Below are 24,771 nucleotides of genomic sequence, written 5' to 3'. Positions count from 1 at the left end.
CTTGGACTGAAAGGAGATCAAACAGTCAATTCTAAAGGAAATCAACCCTGAATACTCATTGGAAGAACTGATGCTGAAGCTGAAGCGCCAATACTTTGGCCACTTAATGTGAAGAGCCAACTCACTGGAAAAGATCCTGATTCTGGGGAGGGATGAAGGCAAAAGGAGAAGGGTTTGTCAGAGGATGAGATGGTTAGATAGCATCACTGACTTGATGGATATGAATTTGAGCAAATTCTGGGAGACAATGGAGGACAGAGGAGCCTGGTGTGCTGCAGTCCATGGGGTCTCAGAGTCAGACACTACTTAGCAACTGAAGAACAACAAAAGTAAGCCTACTGGGAAGGACACATTCCACCCATCAGAGTATGGGCAGTACATGGTTGAGGGCATTGAGGGTTTCTGCTGAGTGGCCATTATAAAAGGATCTATCGTGTGTATCTCTGAGCCCTGCCATTCAGGGTACTCATATTATGTGTAGACTCTGGGTTCAAATCTTCATTTCCTAGCCAACTGATAGTTAAATATCTCTGACCAGTTAATCATTCTTCCTGAGTTTCAGTTTTCTCATCTGTACATTTAGACCTGACTCAAAGGGTTGTGAAGAGGATCATATGAGGCAACATAAGGAAACTCCTTAGCACCTTTATCAAGACTGATATAGGAGACACTTAGAGCTGGAAGAGACCCTGGCAGTCGACTTATCATCATATCTCATTTTAAAAATGAGGAAAACAAGTTCCAAAGAGGTTAAGTTCAACAGCTAGATACTGGCAGAACAGGAAACTTGATGGAAGAAAGAAAAACAATTGCATACCTAGTCTATACCAGGAACATCACATCTACTATCATTTTTGATCCTCAGAAAGTTCTATGAGGTATTTTTATATCTGCTTCATTGAAGAAGAAAGCTCAGAGAGGTTCGGTAAGTGGTCAAAGGCCACACAGACGTGTGTACTAGAAGTGCAGTACAAATTCAGCTGTGCTTGACTTCAAAGTCCATGTCCATTCCTCTTTACTCTGGCTCAACATAGGAGGTAGGATTCCTGTTTTTTCGGTAACCTGCTTGAAACAAATCAGAACACTCCTGAGCTGTTATAAGACTGGGGTGGATTTAATTGTATCCTCAGTTCAGTCCAGTTCAGTTCAGTTGCTCAGTCATGTCTGACTCCCTGCGACCCCATGGACTGCTGCAAGCCAGGCTTCCCTGTCCATCACCAACTCCTGGAGCTTACTCAAACTCATGTCCATCGAGTCGGTGATGCCATCCAACCATCTCATCCTCTGTCATCCCCTTCTCCTCCTGCCTTCAATCTTTCCTGGCATCAGGATCTTTTCAAATGAGTCGGTTCTTCACATCAGGTGGCAAGTATTGTAGCTTCAGCTTCAGAATCAGTCCTTCCAATGATTATTCAGTATTGATTTCCTTTAGGACTGACAGGTTTGATCTCCTTGCAGTCCAAAGGACTCTCAAGAGTCTCCTCCAACACCACAGTTCAAAAGCATCAATTCTTCGGTGCTCAGCTTTATTTATAGTCCAACTCTCACATTCATACATGACTACTGGAAAAACCATGGCTTTGACTAGATGGGCTTTGTTGGTAAAGTAATGTCTCTGCTTTTTAATATGCTGTCTAGGTATCCTACAGGTGCTCAATGGGACATTCACTTTTTAGCTGAAAATCCCAATACCAAAATGCTTCTGCCTAGCAAAGGCAGAGAAACATGGCTCTTTTCACAGCTTAATGTGGCCGAGAATGCTAATAGAGGCGAGGAACACAGACAGGGCATGGAGGGCACGGTGGGAGCAGACAGAGCCACAGTGCCATGTAAACAAACCCAGAGAGAGGCATTCCTTGACAATTAGAGGTAGATATGTCCGAGAAAGTATTGAGGGAGCCAATCTCCATAGATATCAATAGACAAAGACTGTACTTAAAGGGAAAGATGAGAAATTACATGAGCAGAGATGGAGAACCATCTCTAGGCAGTAGCTGAGCCCCCGCGAGGAGCCGACACCATTCCCACACAGGCTGCCTGTAGCAAAAACGGTGCGGGGGCCGCAGGAAGGATCAGTGGAATTTGAGAGCAAAGAAGTCCTGACCATATGTAAGCAGCCACTATTCCCTTCATCACAGAAGGGACTGGAAGTTTCACTGGTCCCTCATGCATCTTTTGCAGAGATGCTTATCACATGGGATTTGAAATCAGACTGCTGTGTTTGAATCTCAACTTCACCACCTGCCAGCTGCACGACCTTGGACACGTTATCTAACCTTTCTGTGTACCCAGCTTCCTCATTTATAAAATGGGCCCCAAACTGCCCCCATGTCCTGAGGCTATTAGGAGGATTAAATAAGTTAGTACACAGATGACACTTGGAACTATTCCTGGCACATAATGAGAGCTCAGTAAATCCTAGCTTTTATTTTTACCTCATAGGGTTGCTCAGAGGATGAGGTAGGCTTCATGCCTGGCATGTGGTAAATAATCAGTGTTCACCTTTATTATGTATTTGTATAAGTCGCTTCAGTCGTGTCCGACTCTGTGAGACCCCATAGACGTCTGGCAGCCCACCAGGCTCCCCCGTCCCTGGGATTCTCCAGGCAAGAACACTGGAGTGGGTTGCCATTTCCTTCTCCAGTGCATGAAAGTAAAAAGTGAAAGGGAAGTCGCTCGGTCGTGTCCGACTCTTAGCGACCCCATGGACTGCAGCCTACCAGGCTCCTCCATCCATGGGATTTTCCAGGCAAGAGTACTGGAGTGGGGTGCCATTGCCTTCTCTGATATATTATTTATCGTTCACAAGCCTAGTGAATGTTTACTGTTGAATTCATAAGGTCCCAGGCTGACCTATTTGGTTGAGTTGTAGATAGATACCTGTCCTGGGTAAACCCTACCATCAAGATCTTAATACACAGAGAAGGCAACTGGGAAAGTACCACTGCCCTCTGCCACGCACCATGGAAAAGATGTTTAAACAGAGATTTCTATCTGGATGCCTACAATGTGATCCACTGATGGGAGATTATGGTGTGGTTTCTTTTCCTGATGATGTTAGTAACTAAAGGACACCAACCACAAAGCAGCCTTCAGAATTCTCAGCCAAGGGATCATCTGGATTAAAAGCTATCACAGATCCTCTTCCTTAAACATCTTTCAAAATTCTCCCAAAGATAGAGAGCATTGACCTGCTGTTTTATTGGAGAGAGAGGGGAACTCTTCATAATACCAATGAACAGCACTTTATTTTAAAGGGTCATAACTGATCCTAATGGGTAAAAGCTGTAAAAAGTGAGATTCATTAAAGTAGCAGGAAAATATACCGAGTGTCTTTGCATCAGTCAACTGAGATTCAGAATGAGGTTCACCCAAAAACAACCCTCCAACTGGTGATTCACATGGTCTGAGTTAAATAATAGAGCTGTCACTGGGAAACTCACTGAAAAGAAAATTTCTTCCTCTGCTGCTTTACTGGGTAGTGGAGAGTGAAGTTATGTGACCCCCAGAGAAAGAAGGCAAATGTGGGGTGCAGGTTGAAGGGGTCAGAGAGTAAAATCAGGCAAAAATGGTTTTGTCTTAATCTGAGAGGTCTTAAAGTTATGAAGAAACAAAGGAAGGCTTGGCACACTGAGATCCATGATAAATAAAGCAATATGCAACCCCAGGAAGAATAAGATGGCAGCAGAAAGAGTGTTGTTTCTGACCAGCTCTTTAAACCTACTGAAAAGCAAAGCACTTGCGATACTAAATAAGCCAGACATAAAATGTCCAGTGCAGTGTGGAGTATATTTTATTTTAAAAGAAGCAGCTCTGTACTCTCAGGCTGTGTTTATGTCTATGCCACTGCTCTGGCCATGGCAAGAGACATGACCAGCAGATGCAACTGAAGCAGATCAGTGAAGAGATCACCTTGGTGAAACTTCCCTTGGAGTTGGGATGCACATGGCTCTCAGAACCTTCACACTGCAGAGACAGCACATGGCCAGCCAGCCTGTCAGCCTGTTCACTCAGGCAATCTACAAATCCCTCTAGAAGATTCCACAGGGCACAGTCTGGCTTTAGTGGAAACCTAATTTAAACTGATTCCCAGATGACCAGCCTGGAGCCATCCTCTCCTGAATGCAGAGAACCCTGCAGTATGGGGTTGCGGGGGCAAGGGGGCGGTGGGGGGGTTGCATGTCTTCAGTCTGACATGAATATCAGCCACTTTGATTCCTCCTGGCAGGAAAAGCAGCCTTCAAATTTGTGCATATCTTCCTTTCAATATAATGAAGCATTCCATAAACTGAGCATCCCAGGACTCAATTATAAAGGCCAAATTGCTATTTTACTCACTAAGATAAATAGCTCTAGTCTCATCAATCTTGCCCTTTGTAATTTACCTTATCTGGTGGACTCTTCACAATAACCCTATGAGGAAAGCATTTGTTCTAGTCAGGGATCTGTTGGTCACAGGTAACAAAAGCTCAATTCAACCCAAGACAACAGGAAGGAATGGAGGTTGGGGGGATTGTTGCAAGGCTGTGGTGCAGTAGTGCAGTCTCACAGGAATCTGGGAAACATTGAACAATCAGGCCTTGGGACTCGCAAAATTGAGGTGGCTTTGTGAATTGTCACTCTCTACTTCCACCCCTTGCATCCAGTGACCCCCTGGTCTGTAGACTTCTTCTGGAGTAGGATCATGTGCTGAGAGCGCCACAAAGCCTGATTATCAGGGGCTAAGGTGACAGGCAGGCTTCCTGCCTGCAATGCAGGAGACACAGGTTCAATGCCTTGGTGGGGAAGAGCCCCTGAAGAAGGAAACAGCAACCCACACCGGTATTCTTACCTGAGAAATCCCATGGACAGAGAAGCCTGGTGGGCTACAGTCCATGGGGTTACAGAGTCAGACATGAGGCTAAAGAACAACAAGGTGACAGGCAGATTGCCAGACTGGAGGGCGTAGGCAAAGCGTTACCCCCAAGCGATTCTAGTGCGCCACTATTAGCTCCTTTCATCACATAGGGAAACTGAGGTACATAAAAGTTAGGAGGGCTCAGTCCTATAGTGAGCAAGTGGCTCTCAGCTATCTGAGGGCTTGGGTGTTGTATTCAGACAGACCTATATTGAAATCCTATAGATTGCTTGCTGTTGGGTCCTAAACAGGTCACTTAATCTCTTTGCATTTCAATTTCCTCACTATCAAAATGGGCTTATGTCAAAATTAAATGAGTATAATTGATTTAACCCATATAATTTAGTGCCTGGAATAGAAGAGCAGGCAAAAAAAAAAAAGATACTAGCTTTTTCATCATCTATGGAACCATGACCTAGGCTGCACCACAGTTTACCACTGAGTGTGATGGGTTCTGGGCTTCCTCAGTGGCTCAGCAGTAAAGAATCTGCCTGCAATGCCAAAGACACATGTTTGATCCTTAGGTCAGAAAGATCCTTTGGAGAAGAGCATGGCTACACACTCCAGCATTCTTTCCAGGAAAATCCCATGATCAGAGGAGCCAGTCAGGCTACGGGTCCATGGAGTCACAAAGAGTCAGCTACAGCTGAGCACACATGTACCCGTGGTACGGGTTCTTCCTTCAAGTGTCTGTGTTGCCACTCTGACTTCCAGCTCCATGGAGGCAGTGTCTCATTCCTCTCGCATCACACCCTGGGCTGGCTAAGCACATTGGCAGTCCCTTCAAATTCTTGTAGAATTAAACCGGCTGAATCATTTCACAAGTCACTCTAGTCCCACAATCCCCTAAGGACGCCACGCCACCACTGTTTCATTGCCATTGGCATCTCTGGGGTACCAGCCTGGTGTTTTTCTCTTTTCCCGTCTTTCTGTCTTTCACGCAGCTCCACCTGGAGGCCAACGGCCTGAGTTTGTCATGAAGTCAAATTTATCACAAGAGAAAAATGTCCCCCAGTAAAGCAGGGCTGTTCAACTTCACATGACTACAGACAAAGAAAAGAAATCCTGGATTCTACTTGCTGGGAATGTTATTAGGGCATTTCTTTGTTGGGGTGAAGGGGGAGGGAGGGCAGGAAATCTTTATGTCAAGTGGGGATTTGGGGTAACATTTAAAGTAAAGGACTACACGAAAAGCAAGTCCAGTTAACCCTTGAACAGCATGCATTCGAACTGTGCAGATCCACTTATATACACATTTCTTTTTCAATAAATTTATTGGAAAAAAATTTGGAGATCTGCAGCAATTTGAACAAACTCACAGACAAACCACATAACCTAAAAAAAAATTGAAAAAAAAGTAAGAAAAAGTAAGGTATGACATGAATGCATAAAATATAGAGAGACATACACATAACATACAAAATATAGGTTAATCAGCTACATTATCAGTAAGGTTTTTGGTCAAGAGTAGGTTATTAATAGTCAAATTTTGGGGGAGTCAAAAGTTATACATGGATTTTCCATTATGTGAGGATCGCTGACCTTCCCCTGTGTTCAAGAGTCAACCATATTAGAATTATGAAGACAAAATAAGAAGTGAAGAATTGCTTGCCTAAGGGTGACCTCACAATTCTCCTCCAGTTATTTGCAAAGTGAATACCAGCAGTGTGTTCCAAAAATCTCTTAAGAGAGTGAAAGTGAAAGTGTTAGTCATGTTGGACTCTTTGTGACTCCATGGACTGTAGCCTGCCAGGATTCTCCATCCATGGGATTTTCCAGGCAAGAACACTGGAGTGGGTTGCCATTTCCTTTTCCAGAGGATCTTCCCAACCCAGGCATTGCAGGCAGACTCTTTACCATCTGAGCCACCAGGTAAGCCCTAAAAAATCTCCTAGACAAGGTGTTCACATTGAAGAGAGATATTCCACAAGGATGCATTAATGATAAGACGAGCTAGGGGAAGGGAACTTCTATTTGACAAATACTATCATGTGTCTGCACTGACCTATGCCCTTATAGTACTTCATTATTGTCCCTTCCCAACCTTGCAACATCAATGATGTTCCAGTATTACAGGTAAGGAAAACCAAAGGTAATACCCTCAGGCTACGCAATAAGTAAAGGATGTGCTGGAGCCCAGCCAGGGGGCTGCTGCAGACAAGATACCAGGTCAGTCTTGCTTCCCCAAATTGCTCATTTCTCTTTTTTGTGCTTCAGGCAACTCAGCTTGACTACCACTATCTGAGAGAGAAAACTGGTCCCTAACAGGACCAACATAGAGTAGAAGAAAGAATGGAGTTGTTGTTTAGGAACCAGCCACAATTGACAAACACTCATAAAGAAAGATTTGCACCACTAAGTTTTAAGGAGCTATTGAAAGATCGTTCTGATAAGTATAAAATTATTAGCACATGGGCTTTTGGGTCAGACTGAACTGACCTGCCCCTCTACTATGTGTCCTTGAGCAAGTTACTCAACCTTGCTAAGTCTCAAATTCCTTAGTTTTAAAGGAGAATAATAGTTATACCTACCTAATGCTGCTGCTAAGTCACTTCAGTCATGTCTGACTCTGTGCGACCCCATAGACAGCCTCCTACCAGGCTCCCCCGTCCCTAGGATTCTCCAGGTAAGAACACTGGAGCGGGTTGCCATTTCCTTCTCCAGTGCATGAAAGTGAAAAGTGAAAGGGAAGTTGCTCAGTCGTGTCCGACTCTTAGCGACCCCACGGACTTCAGCCCACCAGGCTCCTCCGTCCACGGGATTTTCCAGGCAAGAGTACTGGAGTGGGGTGCCATCGCCTTCTCCATACCTACCTCATAGACGTACTGTAAAGATGAAATGCAATAGACTTGCAGAAAGTGTTCCTTGCTTAGGAAAATGCCTTGTGCATAGCAAGTACTCAAGAAATGCTAGCTATCATCAACAGTGGATAATTTTAAAGAAATGGGGATTGGTCACAGAAATTGTTACAAGACATCTATTTCTGCTTTATTGACTATGCCCAAGCCTTTGACTGTGTGGATCACAATAAACTTCTGAACAATAAAATTCTGAAAGAGATGGGAATACCAGACCACCTGACCTGCCTCTTGAGAAACCTGTATGCAGGTCAGGAAGCAACAGTTAGAATTGGACATGGAACAACAGACTGGTTCCAAATGGGAAAAGGAGTACGTCAAGGCTGTATATTATCACCCTGCTTATTTAACTTATATGCAGAGTACATCATGAGAAACGCTGGGCTGGAGGAAGCACAAGCTGGAGTCAAGATTGCCAGGAGAAATATCAATAACCTCAGATATGCAAATGACACCACCCTTATGGCAGAAAGTGAAGAACTAAAGAGCCTCTTGATGAAAGTGAAAGTGGAGAGTGAAAAAGTTGGCTTAAAGCTCAACATTCAGAAAACTAAGGTTATGGCATCCGGTCCCACCACTCCATGGCAAATAGATGGGGAAATAGTGGAAACAGTGTCAGACTTTATTTTTGGGGGCTCCAAAATCACTGCAGATGGTGATTGCAGCCATGAAATTAAAAGACGCTTACTCCTTGGAAGGAAAGTTATGACCAACCTAGACAGCATATTAAAAAGCAGAGACATTACTTTGCCAACAAAGGCCCATCTAATCAAGGCTATGGTTTTTCCAGTAGTCATGTATGGATGTGAGAGTTGGACTATAAAGAAAGCCGAGCATCAAAGAACTGATGCTTTTGAACTGTGGTGATGGAGAAGACTCTTGAGAGTCCCTTGGACTGCAAAGAGATCCAACCAGTCCATCCTAAAGGAGATCAGTCCTGGGTGTTCATTGGAAGGACTGATGTTGAAGCTGAAATTCCAATACTTTGGCCACCTGATGGGAACAACAGATTCATTTGAAAAGACCCTGATGCTGGGAAAGATTGAGGGCGGGAGGAGAAGGGGACGACAGAGGATGAGATGGTTGGATGGCATCACTGACTTGATGGACGTGAGTCTGAGTGAACTCCGGGAGTTGGTGTTGGACAGGGAGGCCTGGCGTGCTGCGGTTCCTGGGGTCACAATGAGTCGGACACGACTGAGTGACTGAAGTGAACTGAACTGAACGAAGAGATGTGAATCATTTATAAATAGTACACATTTGCATGTAGACAGTAATGAGATAATATCCTTAAATACAGTGTGTTTCTCTAAGAAGTCTGAACATATTACTTCCCACTGATCCTGAACCCCACCGTGTTACTTATTTATATTGCTAAATTGCTTAGCAACTCCCATTCTAGGCTTGAGTAGAGACATAAAATTTCAATCAAGAATAGGACAAAATACCACAAATGTTAAATAAACATGCAACTATCATATTAAATGTCAAACATAAAAATCACATTTATTTTAAAGTATCTTCCCAGGATTTGACTCTCTGTAAATTCAAATGGTTCTTCCTATGTTACGTGTGAGGTGAGGGCTTGAGGTATTGGTAGAAATGTGGGGAGCATCTCAGGAAGGGTGTTTTGCTCCTTTTTTTAAGCACGTAAGGGATTTATATATATATATATATATTGAGGGGGGCGCATTTCTCTGCTTGTGGAATCTTAGTTTCCCCACCAGAGATCAAACCTATGACCCCTGTAGTGGAAGCACAGAGTCTGAACCACTGAAGTCCCAAGTAAGGAATTTAATTGTCTCATACAACAAGTTAGAAGCCTGGGGAGGCCAATTCAGGTCTGGAATGGGCAGCTAAACTTGTCTGCCAGCTCTGTCATCCTTATTGAGAAGATTTTGTGTCCCTGGCACCTGTAGGCATTGCTCCAGGAAAAAGGAAGGAAATGAAAGGCCAAAATGGCTTACAAGTCCAATTTTTCTAGATGCTCTGCCCAAGAAGTCTTCCCAGAAGCTCTTTAGTTAGGATTGGGTCCAAGGGAATCTGTCTCCCCCTGAATCTTGCAGCTGGGGTGTGTGTGTGTCTGTGTGTATACATTTTAGGAAGGAATGAATTGCTCTGCTCCAGGTTCCAGAATCTGGTCTCATTAATCCTACACTCTCTTTCCTTCCTTTCAAACTTTGATTAACTCAACAATGATAGAGGGGAGAAAGATGACAGTGATAAACTCTCCCTTCAGAAAGAAATAGAAAGATTTACTTATTATGTTTTTGAGGACATGAATCCAGTCTTTGTCTCAGTTATTCTATTGAGCAGAGTAATTCATGAGCCTCCAACATCCACAACACCCTGAAATTTCATCTGCTACCAATATCCTTCTGCCAAGGATAATGTTCTCAGCTTTCTGATAACAGCCTTTCCCAGTCTTCACATATCCTTCCTATTTGCCCCATCTGTAACCTTCCCTGGAGGAGCTCTTATTGGCATGCCATTTTAAATCCTGTTTTCAAACAAGGTAGGAAAAGCAGAAATAAGCAAATGTTAGATTTTATGATTGACTTAGAAGGCATTAGTTAGGTTTTCCAACATGAATTTTTGAAGGCTGATCATTTGAATGACTATAGCAAAGACTCCAATATTGCTCTCTTCTTCAGGTGGAGACCTTTCCATGGTATATTCTTTTTATCTCTGTCTCTTTTTCTCCTTCTTGTCCCCCTGAATGCAGAACTTAGCATCAGGAGGCCCACCTCAAAGCTTTTCTCAGGTCTAATTTCTAGCATGATTAGTTTGGAGTCTAGGATAAAACACTTTACCATTCTTGGTATCTATTTTTCTATATATCCAGTGAAGTATCTGTATTAGGTAAATGCCAAAGTCCTTTCCAACTCCAAAATTTCTCACCCTTTATGCGTCTGAGAGGGACTTTTACCTGTGGATAAACTGTAAAAGGTCACAGCAGCCTAACATCTACACCATAGCAAAAGAAAAAAAAAAAGAAAAAGTACATTTCAAATATCATTAAAGATACTGAAGAGCTATGGATGCAAAGAGAATTAAATAAACTAAAATTTCTAAGTGAGCTTACATTACCAACTGTTTGCTTCCCAAGGAGCATTTGTCCATTTTGGGTACAAACTTAAGACTGGATTTAGGCCAAGAAGAAGGACTCTATTGGGAAAAAGAGCATACAGCAGAACACTTGGTGAAGGTATGAGACTGAAATAATGAATTAGAGAACTGTAAGACTCACTCCCGTCTGCTCAGAGGTGGTAGGGAAAATTTATGTGAGCTGAACCAGAAAGAGAAATTAAAAACTCTTACAGTCTGCAGTGCGTAGGAGACACAGTCCCACTAGAAATAATGGGTTTGAAATGAATGCACAACAGCTCTTCCTCTCAAATCATTTGCCAGACTTTGAACCTGTGTGAAGCAGAAATCTAAGCTATAAACCTGAGACCTCTGATGACCAGGACTTTTAGAGCTGAAGAGACAGGGAGCTGTTAGGTTTCCAATTGAAAATCCAAAAGAACTCTCTGCAAAGAACAGGGACAAACCAGAGGTGAACTGGACACAAACTACTGCAATTCAAACTCATATCCAACTCAATTTTTACCTATCTGCCTATCAGAGAAAAGGAAGAACCCTTGCTGGTAAAAGATTTCAGCCAAGCATTCTCCGATTTTTTTGTTTTGTGTTGTTTTTAATACTCAAAGTTTATGCTACAAGTTAAAATTACTAACATGAGAAGAGAATGGAAGATGTGATTGATAATCAAGAGGAAAAAAATTAAACAACAGAACCATATCCACAGATAATTCAAATATGGTAATTAGCAGAAAAGAATTTTAAATAATTAAGATTATTATACTAAAGAAAATAAAGGAGAAACTGATTAAAAGATGAAACATTTCAACAAAACTGACATGCTAAAAAAATCAAATGAGCATTCTGAAGTTGAAAAATACAATAATACATTATCTAAACCATAGAATTCACTAGATGAGTTTAATAGCATGTGGAACACTGTATATTTTATTCAAAGACAAGATTAGTTTAAAAAAAAAGAAAGAAAGAAAAGGAAGAAAACCCAAACTGAAACACCAAAGTGTGGGGAAAGAGTGAGAAAAACAGAATGAAACATAAAAGACATGTGGAACATAGTCAAAAGATCCAATGCATGTATAATTGAAATCCTAGAGGGAGAAGAGACTAGAGATCTCTTCAAGAAAATTAGAGATACCAAGGGAATATTTCATGCAAAGATGGGCTCAATAAAGGACAGAAATGGTATGTCCCTAACAGAAGCAGAACATATTAAGAAGAGGTGGCAAGAATACACAGAAGAACTATACAAAAAAGATCTTCACAACCCAGGTAACCATGATGGTGTGATCACTCACCTAGAGCCAGACATCTTGGTATGCAAAGTAAAGTGGGCCTTAGGAATCATCACTACAAACAAAGCTAGTGGAGGTGATGGAATTCCAGTTGAGCTATTTCAAATCCTAAAAGATGATGCTGTGAAAGTGCTGCACTGAATATGCCAGCAAATCTGGAAAACTCAGCAGTGGCCACAGGACTGAGTCCATTTTCATTCCAGTTCCAAAGAAAGGCAATGCCAAAGAATATTCAACTACTACTACTAAGAGATGGGAATACCAGACCACCTGACCTGCCTCTTGAGAAATCTGTATGCAGGTCAGGGAGCAACAGTTAGAACTGGACATGGAACAACAGACTGGTTCCAAATAGGAAAAGGAGTTTGTCAAGGCTGTATATTGTCACCCTGTTTATTAAACATATGCAGAGTACATCATGAGAAACGCTGGACTGGAAGAAACACAAGCTGGAATCAAGATTGCCAGGAGACATATCAATAACCTCAGATATGCAGATGACACCACCCTTATGGCAGAAAGTGAAGAGGAACTAAACAGCCTCTTGATGAAAGTGAAAGTGGAGAGTGAAAAAGTTGGCTTAAAGCTCAACATTCAGAAAACGAAGATCATGGCATCTGGTTCCACCACTTCATGGGAAATAGATGGGGAAACAGTGGAAACAGTGTCAAACTTTATTTTTCTGGGCTCCAAAATCACTGCAGATGGTGACTGCAGCCATGAAATTAAAAGACGCTTACTCCTTGGAAGGAAAGTTATGACCAACCTAGATAGCATATTCAAAAGCAGAGACATTACTTTGCCAACAAAGGTTTGTCCAGTCAAGGCTATGGTTTTTCGAGTGGTCATGTATGGATGTGAGAGTTAGACTGTGAAGAAGGCTGAGCACCGAAGAATTGATGCTTTTGAACTGTGGTGTTGGGACTCTCAAGACTCTTGAGAGTCCCTTGGACTGCAAGGAGATCCAACCGGTCCATTCTGAAGGAGATCAGCCCTGGGATTTCTTTGGAAGGAATGATGCTAAAGCTGAACTCCAGTACTTTGGCCACCTCATGGGAAGAGTTGACTCATTGGAAAAGACTCTGATGCTGGGAGGGATTGGGGGCAGGAGGAGAAGGGGACGACAGAGGATGAGATGGCTGGATGGCATCATTGACTAGATGGACATGAATCTGGGTTAACTCTGGGTGTTGGTGATGGACAGGGAGGCCTGGCGTGCTGCGATTCATGGGGTCGCAAAGAGTCAGACACGACTGAGGGACTGATCTGATCTGATCTGATCTGACTACTAAGTCGCTTCAGTTGTGTCCGACTCTGTGAGACCCCAGACACGGCAGCCCACCAGGCTCCACCATCCCTGGGATTCTCCAGGCAAGAACTCTGGAGTGGGTTGCCATTTCCTTCTCCAATGCATGAAAGTGAAAAGTGAAAGTGAAGTTGCTCAGTCGGGTCCAACTCTTCGAGATCCCATAGACTGCAGCCTACCAGGCTCCTCTGTCCATGGGATTTTCCAGGCAAGAGTACTGGAGTGGGTTGCCATTGCCTTCTCCAAAGAATATTCAAACTACCATATAATTGCATTCATCTTACACACTAGCAAAGTAATGTTCAAAATCCTTCCAACCAGGCTTCAACAGTACATGAACTATGACATTCTAGATGTTCAAGCTGGATTTAGAAAAGGCAGAGGAACCAGAGATCATATTGCCAACATTTGTTGGATCAAATTGCCCACTTTCATCAGATCATCAAAAAAGCAAGAGAGTTCCAGAAAACCATCTACTTCTGCTTTACTGACTATGTCAAAGTTTTTGTCTGTGTGGATCACAACAAATTGTGGAAAATTCTTAAAGAGATGGAAATACCAGACCACCTGACCTGCCTCCTGAGAGATCTGTATGCAGGTCAAGAAGAAACAGTTAGAACTAGACATGGAACAACAGACTGGTTCCAAATCAGGAAAGGAGTATGTCTAGCCTGTATATCGTCATCCTGCTTATTTAACTTATATGCAGAGTACAACATACAGGCTGGATAAGCACAAGCTGGAATAAAGATTGCTGGGAGAAATATCAATTAACCTCAAATATGCAGATGACACCACCATTATGGCAGAAAGTGGAGAAGAACTAAAGAGCCTCTTGATGAAAGTGAAAGAGGAGAGTGAAAAAGTTGGCTTGAAGCTCAACATTCAGAAAACTAAGATCATGGCATCTGATCCCATCACTCATGGCAAATAGATGGGGAAACAGGGGAAACAGTGACAGACTTTATTTTGGGGGGCTCCAAAATCACTGCAGATGGTGACTGCAGCCATGAAATTAAAAGACACTTACTCCTTGGAAGTAAAGCTATGACCAACCTAGACAGCATATTAAAAAGTAGAGACATTACTTTGCCAACAAAGGTCCATCTAGTCAAAGCCATGGTTTTTCCAGTAGTTATGCATGGATGAGAGTTGGACTATAAAGAAAGCTGAGCACCAAAGAATTGATGCTTTTGAACTGTGGTGTTGGAGAAGACTCTTGAGAGTCCCTTGGACTTCAAGGAGATCCAACCAGTCCATTCTGAAGGAGATCAGCCCTTAATATTCACTGGAAGGACTGATGCTGAAGCTGAAGCTCCAATACTCTGGCCACCTGATGTGAAGTACTAACTCATTGGAAAAGACCCTGATGCTGGGAAAGATTGAAGACAGGAGGAGAAGGGGTTGACAGAGGATGAGATGGTTGGATTGCATCACCAACTCAATGGGCATGAGTTTGAGTAAGCTCTGGGAGTTGGTGATGGACAGGGAAGACTGGTGTCCCGCAGTCCATAGGGTCACTAAGAGTCAGACACAACTGAGTGACTGAATTGACTAAGAGGGAGAAGAGAAGGGGAGTAGAAAAGAGCAATCATTGTAGTGATCAGTCAGTTCAGTTCCCAAGATTGGTCAAAGATATCAACCCACAGATCCAAGAACAAGGAACACTAAGAAGAATAAAAACAATGAAAACTACATCTAGGAGTATTATATTCAAAATGATGAAAGGTAAATACACAGAGAAAAAGATCCAAGGGAAAACAAAACAAAATACACTGCTTTCCAAGTGACAACGTCAAGACTGAGAGCCGACTTTTCAGTAGAAACTATGGAAGCAGGAAGATAGTGTTTTAACATCTTTTAAGAGCTGAAAGAAAAATATTATATCAAGTGAAAAGATACTTCAAAAATTAAGCCAAAATAAAAATATTTTCCAACAAATAAACCTTGATGACTTTGTCTCCAGAGAATGCAACTATAAGATTTACTAAAAGAAAATTTTCAGACCAAAGGAAAATAATCCCACAGAGAAATATTGGACTTTGGGAAGGAATAAAGAACACTGTGAGTGAGTGAGTGAAAGTCGCCCAGTCGTGTCCGACTCTTTGAGACCCATGGAAACTGTAGCCCACCAAGATCCTCTGTCCATGCAGATTCTCCAGGCAAGAATACTGAAGTGGGTTGCCGTTCTCTTCTCCAGGGGATCTTCCTGACCCAGGGATCAAACCCAGGTCTCCCGCATTACAGGCAGATTCTTTACCATCTGAGCCACCAGGGAAGACTAAAGAACACTATAGCAGATAAGTATATGTATAAATATTTGAAAATATTGACTTTATGAAACAAAAGTAAAGAAATACTTATGACAGCATAACAAAGGAGTAAAATTATAAATAATACCACAGAGAACTTGAGGACCTAAATGAAGTTAAACTGTTACGAAGTTCTTAAATTACTTGTGAAGTGGCAAAAATACTAACTTAGGATATATATTGAGAAGCTAGAAAGACATACTGATTCTCTAGGTGGAAAGCTATAAGAAAATCAAAAATTATAATAAAAAGCTAATAAAAGAGAAAACGGAATGTACATACTTAATTCAATTGCAGGTAGGAAAGGAGAAACAGAAAATAGTGTAAACCAACTATTTCAATAATTACATAAATAAATGGGATAAACATTCCAATCAAAAAAAAGAATGAATTTTTTAGAGTACATGATTCAATTATAGGTTCTTTTTTCTGGCTCTGCTGGGTCTTCACTGGCGTGTGAGGGCCTTCTCTGGTTGCAGTGTGAGGGTTTCTCACTGCAGTGGCTTCCTGTGTGTGGAGCACTGGCTCTGGGCACTTGGGTTTCGAGAGTCGGCAGCACGTGAGCTCGGTAGTTGTGGCACATGGGACCAGCTATCCTGTGGCATGTGAGATCCTAGTTCCTGGATCAAGGATCGAACCCACGTTCTCTGCATTGGCAGGCAGATTCCTAACCACCAAACCACCAGGGAATCTCTAAAGGTTCTCTGTAACAAAAATATTTAAAACCTTGATGTACTTACCTCGTAGTCAACAAGGCCTAGGAGATGAAGTGCCCTGGGTTTGAATTCTAACTTCTAATTATAAACTGTTTGAACATAGATTAGTTATGTTCACTGACTAACTGAATCTCTCTCTCCTTATCTATATTAAAGGGGCAATAGGGCCTATCTGCTAGCATTTGTGTGAGAATGAAATAAAATTAACAATAAAAGCTAGGACAGAAGACCCTCAGTGAATGATAGGTGTTACTGTTTTATAATCACCATCACCTACCAGCCCAGTCTCTAATACTGTGGTTAACGACTTAGGTGCTAAAATTACAATTCTTAGCTTTTAATTTCTGCTCTGCCTGTTATTTAGCATGTGATCTCGAGTAAGTACTTAAACCTAAACTCCATACATCTTGATTTCCTCACCTGTAAAATGGGTACTTTGAGATTTGTGAAGTTAAAATGAGCTCACCTATTAAGCTATCACACATTGCCGTTGTGTGTGAAAGGTAGGTGCTCTCTACCCAGCAACCAAAGTGACTATTAAAATGTGTGATAATGTCAATCATTTGCTCAAAAGCTTCCAATGTCTTCTCATTGCACTTAGAATAAAAGCTAAAATCTTTACAGTCACTTCCGAGGTCCCTTAAAATCCATTCCTCCTCTGAACTCATCTACTAGTTACCCCTTGCTTACTCTGCTCACTTCAGACACACTGGCCTCCTTGTACTTCCTCAAACAAGTCAGTAACACTGTTGTCTCATGGTCCTTGCACTCTCAGAGTCTTCGTCTTGGAGAGCTCTTCCTTCTGCAGTCACCCACCGACTTCTCAGACTGCTCTCCCCCCGCCACTTGCTCCTTCACCGCTGCTGGGTCTTCTTCAAATATATTAGTCAGGGAAGGCAGATGGAACAATACTATGTAAAAGAGCACTTTACTACCCACTTCACCCCACCTCCCTAGCTTACTGCCTTAGTTTGCTTTTCTTTTTTGCAGAAATCACCATGTTACATTCCTTTCTACTATAATTCTTTATTAATTTATCATATGCCTTCCCTCATTACAACATAGGTCCATGAGGGCAGGGATTTTTGTCTTTGACCAATGCTGTAACCCCAACACCTAGACAGCCACCTGACACATAGTAGGCACTCAAGAATATTTATTAAATAAGAGAGTTTTAAAAGTTACTCATTATATTCTTATTACTAGTATTATTGGATTGGCCAAAAAGTTCATTCAGGTTTTCTGCACCATCTTACAGAAAACACAAACAAACTTTTTGGCCAATCCAATATTTACTTATTTGATTATTTCTTCCTCTTCTTCCTTCTTTAGTAACTACTGGAGGCATGGAGCCATCCCTGAACTCAAGACATAGCTCAGCTTAGTCACTACTTCCTCAAGGAATTCTCTTGAATTCCCTGTCATTTCTCATGTTCTGCCTTCTTACAACACTGATCTCTGTTGTGTGATTCTTCAGTTTGAGCCTATCTTTTATACTAGAGTTGTATCGCTAGGGACCTCATCAATTTTGCTCACCTCTGTATTCCCAGTACTGAGTACAGAGCTTGGCATGTAAAATAAACTCAATAAATAATGAATGAATAGTCAGAATAGGCTCTTGAATTATTTTGCCTACTGTAAAACTAATTTTGCACATTACTTGACCATTCTGGCTGTGCTTTGTTTAGGGTATGTTCATGATTGATAAGCCTTGGCATTTACTATGCCATTTCCTCATTGATGTTGAACTGTATAACTTAAGCCAACCTGTGTTCTGATAGATATTCACAAATGTTTTTCCTTGGTTTGTATGCAGAGTAGAAGATGAAAGAGCAGTGGGTTGCCAGTTAGCAAAAATCCATTTGCTCCTGCTCAGATCTGTGAAAGTATCCAATTAATATGATGCATTAATATTTCACAATAAAGAGGAACTTGGAAATCAGTCTAGTAATAAAAAGAACAAGTGAAGATAGACACATTCTTCTTTATTGGGATGGAGGAATTATGGCAACCACAGCGCAGGTAAGAAAGAATGGTCATTTATTTGGAGCCTGTCATATGCCAAACTCCATTCAAGATACTTTGCATTTATGATCCCATTGGATCCATATTCAATGGATATGTGGTTGAGAAGGGAAGATGTTGGCAAATGCGGACATATCTGTGTAAACTTTTATGTGTACATATATGTGGGTGTTTGAAATAAGCAGTCTCTAGCCCTGTCTTTGCTTCATATTCATTGTGCAAGCTTAAGCAAGTCAGTTAATGCCCCTGAGCTTCAGTTCCTACATTTGTAAAGTGTGGATCAAAAGACCCATCTCACAGAGCTGGTATTAAGATCAAATAAAATAATGAATATGAATGTTCTTTGAAAATAAGTGTTGGGGTGGGGGCGTAGGGTGTTACAAGGATCAAAGCAACAATCTACTCCTTTGGATAGCATGGTGTTTTTGCATTTTCCCTGATGAAAACTAGACCTGGGGTAAAGTCATATTATATCAGGCTATTACCTATTCATTTATTGCATTTCAATCTAATAAATATTTTAAATATCTGTTATGTGCCAGACTCCATAAGGCCATGGAGAATAAAAGGGATGAAACACGATCCTGCTTCCAGGAGTTCACACTTCAGAAGAGGAAGCATATGTGTATAAAAATAACTATACAGTTCAAGGGAGAATACGCACAATGCTATGCATGTAGATATCAGGAAATCACATCAAATAATTTATACAATAACTGTATCCTGAATACCAGCTGTGGACCAGGTACTGTTCTACAACCCAAAGAGACAGGAGTGAACAAGAAAGATAGGGAGCCTGTTTTCCTGGGGCCAACTTCTGATACATGAAAAAGGATAAACAGTCCAATTCCAGTTAACTGCTGTGTTGAACAGAAAACAAGGTGATGTGATCCTGAGTTCTGGAGGAGCAGAGGGCGGTCAGTTAAGGTCTCTGATATCTCTGATATCTGAGCTGAAACTGGAGCTGTGCCAACAGGGCAGCTTTGAGAAGATCTTCTGAAAGGGAGTTCTGCACAGAGAGAAAAGCAAGTGCTAGGAGCTCGTGGGTTTAAGGCTCTGACAGAAAGTGAGAAGCTCTGGTGAGACGACAAGGGGCCAGTGGGGGTGGAGCGGCCAGCTCACACACTGCATTTTGGCTGTGGTGAAGACTTTGGGGTCTAATCCATTACAATGGGTAGCCAGGGAAGGTTTTACAAAGAGCAGAGATACAATCTGAGATCTGATTTATGCTTTAAAAGAGCACTCTTGTTGCTAAGTGGAGCAAGTCGACTGCAGTGGGGAGAAAGAAAATCCAGGAAGCCTAGACAAGATGCTATTTTATCCAGGTGAAGGATAACGAATGGCAACTTGTAACTAAACTAGAAGCAGTCTAGATGGGGAGGAAGGGACAGATGTAGAATATGTTTTGGAGTGGAGCCAACAAGAATGTGAGGAAGAAAAAGGTTGTTTCTAAATGAAGAATGCTTCAGCTTCTATCTTTACTTCAAAATCCTTTAATGTCAAACAACAAATATGTCTAATGTATATTGAAGCTAATATTAAAATACTCTGGCTGTTTAAAGTTTCTCTATGATAAATATGGTTATTCAAGAAAGTTGTTAAAAATAATAGAAAAAATTAAGAAAAATACATAAATACATCATATAAAACATGCTGTGCACACATCTAAGACTAGAATGCTTAAATTTTTACCCCCAGAACTATGACTTGATCTTGTGCTTTTGAGGAGGCAGTGCTGTATCAGATTTTGCCTCTGTCTATAGCATCTGTCAACAACCGAAAACAGTTTGACAACTTAAACACAAGAGCTAGGTGTGAGCATTTCTTTATATCGGAGAAGGCAATGGCACACCACTCCAGTACTCTTGCTTGGAAAATCCCATGGACGGAGGAGCCTGGTAGGCTGCAGTCCATGGGGTCGCTAAGAGTCGGGCACGACTGAGTGATTTTACTTTCCCTTTTCACTTTCATGCTTTGGAGAAGGAAATGGCAACCCACTCCAGTGTTCTTGCCTGGAGAATCCCAGGGACGGGGGAGCCTAGTGGGCTGCCGTCTATGGGGTCGCACAGAGTCGGACACGACTGAAGTGACTTAGCATAGCATAGCATTTCTTTATATACTGGAGATGACTTCCACCGATTGGGGAAAGTGGGAATGTCCAGTATCCCAGTATGTCAGGGACTGGATGGAGCACCTGGACATTTCACCAAGGCCTTAAATATTATACATGCAATCACACAGATTGCTGTAAATGCGGGAGAAGGGAGTTTGTAGCTATTTACAGCAACTGTCTGAGCGAGGCCTGAGTAACACAGTCACTTAGGGAAGCTAGGTTAGAAACCTTAGTCCACAGGCAGTCAAGCTCTGGATGGTTAGAAGCGGCCAGTGCCTCTCTGCATCTACAGGAGGCCCCCCGCCCCCATGATGGTTCTGCCTTTCGGGTCCTGTCGATTTAAACAGACGTAGGATTCCATAGAGGTTAAGGAGTGGGCGGAGTGAGTCCTTGGGGGGTCCGCCAGGGGAATGAGTTCTGCAGAGCTCAGTGCTGCCACCAACTGCAGGAGTGTATCCTCCCACTGCTCACCCCACGCGGATCTGAGGCCGGATGAAGCCGGGACCAGCCAGCGAGGCTGTACTGTGGCGTGCATCATCTCCTTGCAGCATCCTCTCCCCTGCCGCGGCTGTAATGGATCTCTGCGTCCTAAAAGAGGAAGATAATACTGGGTTTAGCTTATAAATAGATGGTTGTACGCTTTCCCTGCAATGCATTGATTGAGAGAGCCAAGCTGACTATTGATCTAATTTTAACTTACGTTTTAGCTCGCAGCCTCTCCGCCTCCCTGTCGCAGTTTGGTGGAGTGCAGGGCTCGACTGCCTCAGGCGACCGCCAGGGGGCGGGCCGCTCGTGTTCCTGCCACCCTACCCGTCTGGCCTCTGTTTACGCAGGATACAATGCGGGCCTTTATTGGGTTTGAAAAATAGGAGTTTGATTTTCCTGCGCCGGGATGACCTCATCACTCATGAAAGTCAGAGGGAAGTGGGGAATTGGATGACAAGCAGTCGGGAAAATAAAGCTTGCATTTCACCTCCTCCCACTCCACCACCTACACAGAGTAATCCGGTGTGCTTCTCATTTTAAAACCACGTTGCTGAGGCCGGGAAGTGGGGGAGGGCGGTAGGAGTGGAATGTTAAGTAACCAGACATTGTGTGTTTTGTTTAAAAGGTTAGTATCACCTCCTCTCTGCCTACTAGGGTTCTCTATGGAGCTGTCACCAAATGCCAGTGCATCAACACTCTCTAGGAAAGAGTGACTTGACTTTAAAATTTTTAGTTATTCCTAAACTCGATTCATCTTGCCAGTTTAAATAATGGTCATCCGCAATTTTATACTGCTACCTTGTACATTTCAGATCTGCTTACAGCTTCAGTTGAACAGGATCGACAATTAAAATCTATCACATTTTTGTTGCCACCTTTGGGGACCACAAAGTATAGGGTAGGTAGACTATAATGTAATGGGAAGGGAGAGAGAAAAAGAAAAAAGCCTCCTCAGAAATTCCCCAGGCCTGGACCTTGGTATTTGAACTCTCCTCCTGAGGTTAAGTGAAACATAACAATAGGAGCTAGTATTTGTTGACTTAAAGAAAATGCACAAGGTGAGAGATGAGAGTTAAGTTTTACTTTGGGCAATATGAGGACTGCAGCCCAGCACCTCAGATAGCGCTGAGAAACTGTTCCGAAGAGGTAGGAGGGAAGGACAGTATATATGTGATTTTGGTAATGGGAGTACTTGCAATCAAGCGCATATTTTTTTGTAGAAAAGTTTCTGCTGACCTCATGAAACTTCAGATAGTCACGAGAAACAGTTGCACCATGAAGGATTTTAGTGTTTTTCTAAATATGAGAAGACATAAGAATCAGGCTCATAAAATCAGCTCCTGGGAATATCTATCTGGGACCTATCCTGCTAGTTTCCTGGAGCACAGAGTGCCTCATTTCCACCTCTCCAACCTGAACTCCTTTCATGGAGTGTTGGTCAGCAGCTGCAGCAGCACATACTTTAATCCCTGTGAAGGTAGATGGCAAACCAATTGTATTTATCAGACACTTGCTATGTGTCTGGCACTCGACCAGCCATTTCACCTTTGCTACGTCCTTAAATTCTAAAGACAACCTACCAGTTAAGTTCTGTCATTATCCCCATTTTAGGACTGAAGAGATTGAGGCTAAATTACTTCCCCAGAGTCAGATTAGCTAGGAAGGGGCAGAGACAAGGTTCAAGGTTCAGTACTGAGTGACAAGTCAAGAGCTTGAGCTCTTGATCACCATGTTACAGCTCTTGAAAGCCTGCCTACCCTTGGCAAACTCGAAAAGTTTCTGCATCCCTAAGCAAAGGAGGATACATGTAACAAGAGGGTGACAACCTTCAGATAAGACCTGCCAAGGCCAAAACCAAAAGATTCTTCATAGGTAGGGCTCTTGAGAAAGTGAGAAATGTACAGAGAGGTTATCATCTTCAGCATCACTCATGACAAAGCTTATAAGAGGGAAATAGAGTGACAACAAGAAGGGATGTTCGTTTGGTCAGTCATTCAACAAATATTTGCTCATGGTGGACTGGTCTTTGTGGTGAGCACTGGTATATCATGGTGAAGACGACAGACACGGTCCATCCTTTCCTGGAAATTCTTGAGGGAGAGGTTTATAAATAGGAAAACAAGGAAATACATAATTATAATTGGTGATGACTGTAAAAAGAACATGAGTTATTTGGGGAGAGGATGATGAGGCAGGCCTGTCAGGGGAAATGACATTCCAGCTACAACATGAGTAGGAATTAGCCGAGTGAATGACAGGTATGAGTGTATTGTGGACAGACATGGGGAGGCTTTAAGGAGGATATGGTGTTGGGAACACAGTGATCAAGAGTGGGGGGACTGTGAGAAGAGCCTGGAGTGCTCACATAAGGTCTTTTGCTCCAGAGTGAGGATTTTGAACACCATCTTAAGTGCAATGGGAAGACCCCTTGAAGAGTTTTAAGCATGAGGGTGAAGTGATTTACTATAGAATGATTACTTTGTGATGGGAGAATGGAAGGCAGATAGGATAATGTATTGGGCGTGGGGAGATCACTAGGAACTCAGTGCAGTAGCTCAGGTGGGAGATGATGGAGCTTTCACAAGGTCTGGCATGATGGAAGAGGAGGGAAGTGGATCAACTAGTTGGGGGTTTCGTGATGGATAGGAGAGTTGAGGGAGAGAGAGAGGTCATAGATCTCTCCCAGTTTCTGGCTTGAGGCACAGGATTGAATGAGGCATCGTGTATAAATCCAGTAGACATGCAAAGAGGAGCAAACCGGGGCAACAATTGGTTTGGGCCTTTCTTATTTGAAGAACAAAGGCTGCTGACCACCAGACAGAAAGAAGACTTCAAAGGGAAGCTTTGAGTGAAGTCATTTCTTTATGGAAATGACCTTGTTGTGGCCTCCACACTTGACAGGTAAGCTTTAAAACTGTTGTGAGTAAGATGGTATAAGAAAGCAATGAGGTGGTGGTATATGTATTTGCTTCTATTATGAAACTTGGAATCTGTGAGCTTCAAAAGAAACTGAGGAAAACAACCAGCAGCAACTCTTGACTTACAGGATTCTCGAGACCAGGCAATGGCACTGCGGTTTACAGCCCCGCATGGGAGGAGCATCACCAGTATCAGAGTTGGAAAGGGTCACATTACCCCCAGTAGGAAACTAAATACCTACAGAGATGAATGATCCTGTCCAAGATCTTGCAGCAAATCTGTAAGTGAACAGAGGAAGAGAACAAACAAACAAACAAACAGGGCTTCTGCTTCTTTCCCATGCCGCTCTGCCTCTCAGAGGTTAAGGTTTTTTTTCTGGGCACACACATCTTCTGGTTCATCAAGGGAGGTTGCTGGGCTGCTAAAATACTGGGCATACACTTTGATCCAAATTCTGTGAGAAATGCAAGCCTCTGGAATCTCCCCAGCATCCTGCAATTCTTCCAGACAAGAACCAAAACTTCCCTTACCATTTCTTGGCACTTGATCAAGCTGCTTGAGGTACCCAGCTCCTGGCAACAGATCGTTCTTTCCTGAGTCAGAAGAGAGGATGGATTACTTCCTTCCCTCAGAGATTGTAGGATGCATTCTTGCCCTCGTGGGAGGCTCCCAATTATGAAGGAAGAGTTGATCACCTGCTATGCACCAGAGTCTTTGCCTGCGGTGCTCTTCTGAGTTAAAC

General features: G+C 42.5%; 1 long non-coding RNA gene across 2 annotated transcripts in view; it reads right to left on the bottom strand.

Moving 5' to 3' along the window:
• LOC139182621 (uncharacterized) overlaps positions 1-21,600 on the bottom strand; it is a 48,895-nt gene extending 27,295 nt beyond the window's left edge. For both annotated transcript variants that reach the window (XR_011566138.1, XR_011566139.1), the window contains exons 1-2: positions 21,325-21,600; positions 21,096-21,212 (exon numbers count right to left, since the gene is read on the bottom strand). This is a non-coding gene — a long non-coding RNA (uncharacterized lncRNA). The remainder of the gene's footprint in view (positions 1-21,095; positions 21,213-21,324) is intronic.
• Between the last annotated feature and the right edge of the window lie 3,171 nt (positions 21,601-24,771).

The sequence above is a fragment of the Bos indicus genome, chromosome 1 (genome assembly GCF_029378745.1).
Source record: "Bos indicus isolate NIAB-ARS_2022 breed Sahiwal x Tharparkar chromosome 1, NIAB-ARS_B.indTharparkar_mat_pri_1.0, whole genome shotgun sequence".
Taxonomy (NCBI): domain Eukaryota; kingdom Metazoa; phylum Chordata; class Mammalia; order Artiodactyla; family Bovidae; genus Bos; species Bos indicus.
Note: the sequence above shows the minus strand (reverse complement) of the source record. Positions and strands in the feature narration are given on the sequence as shown.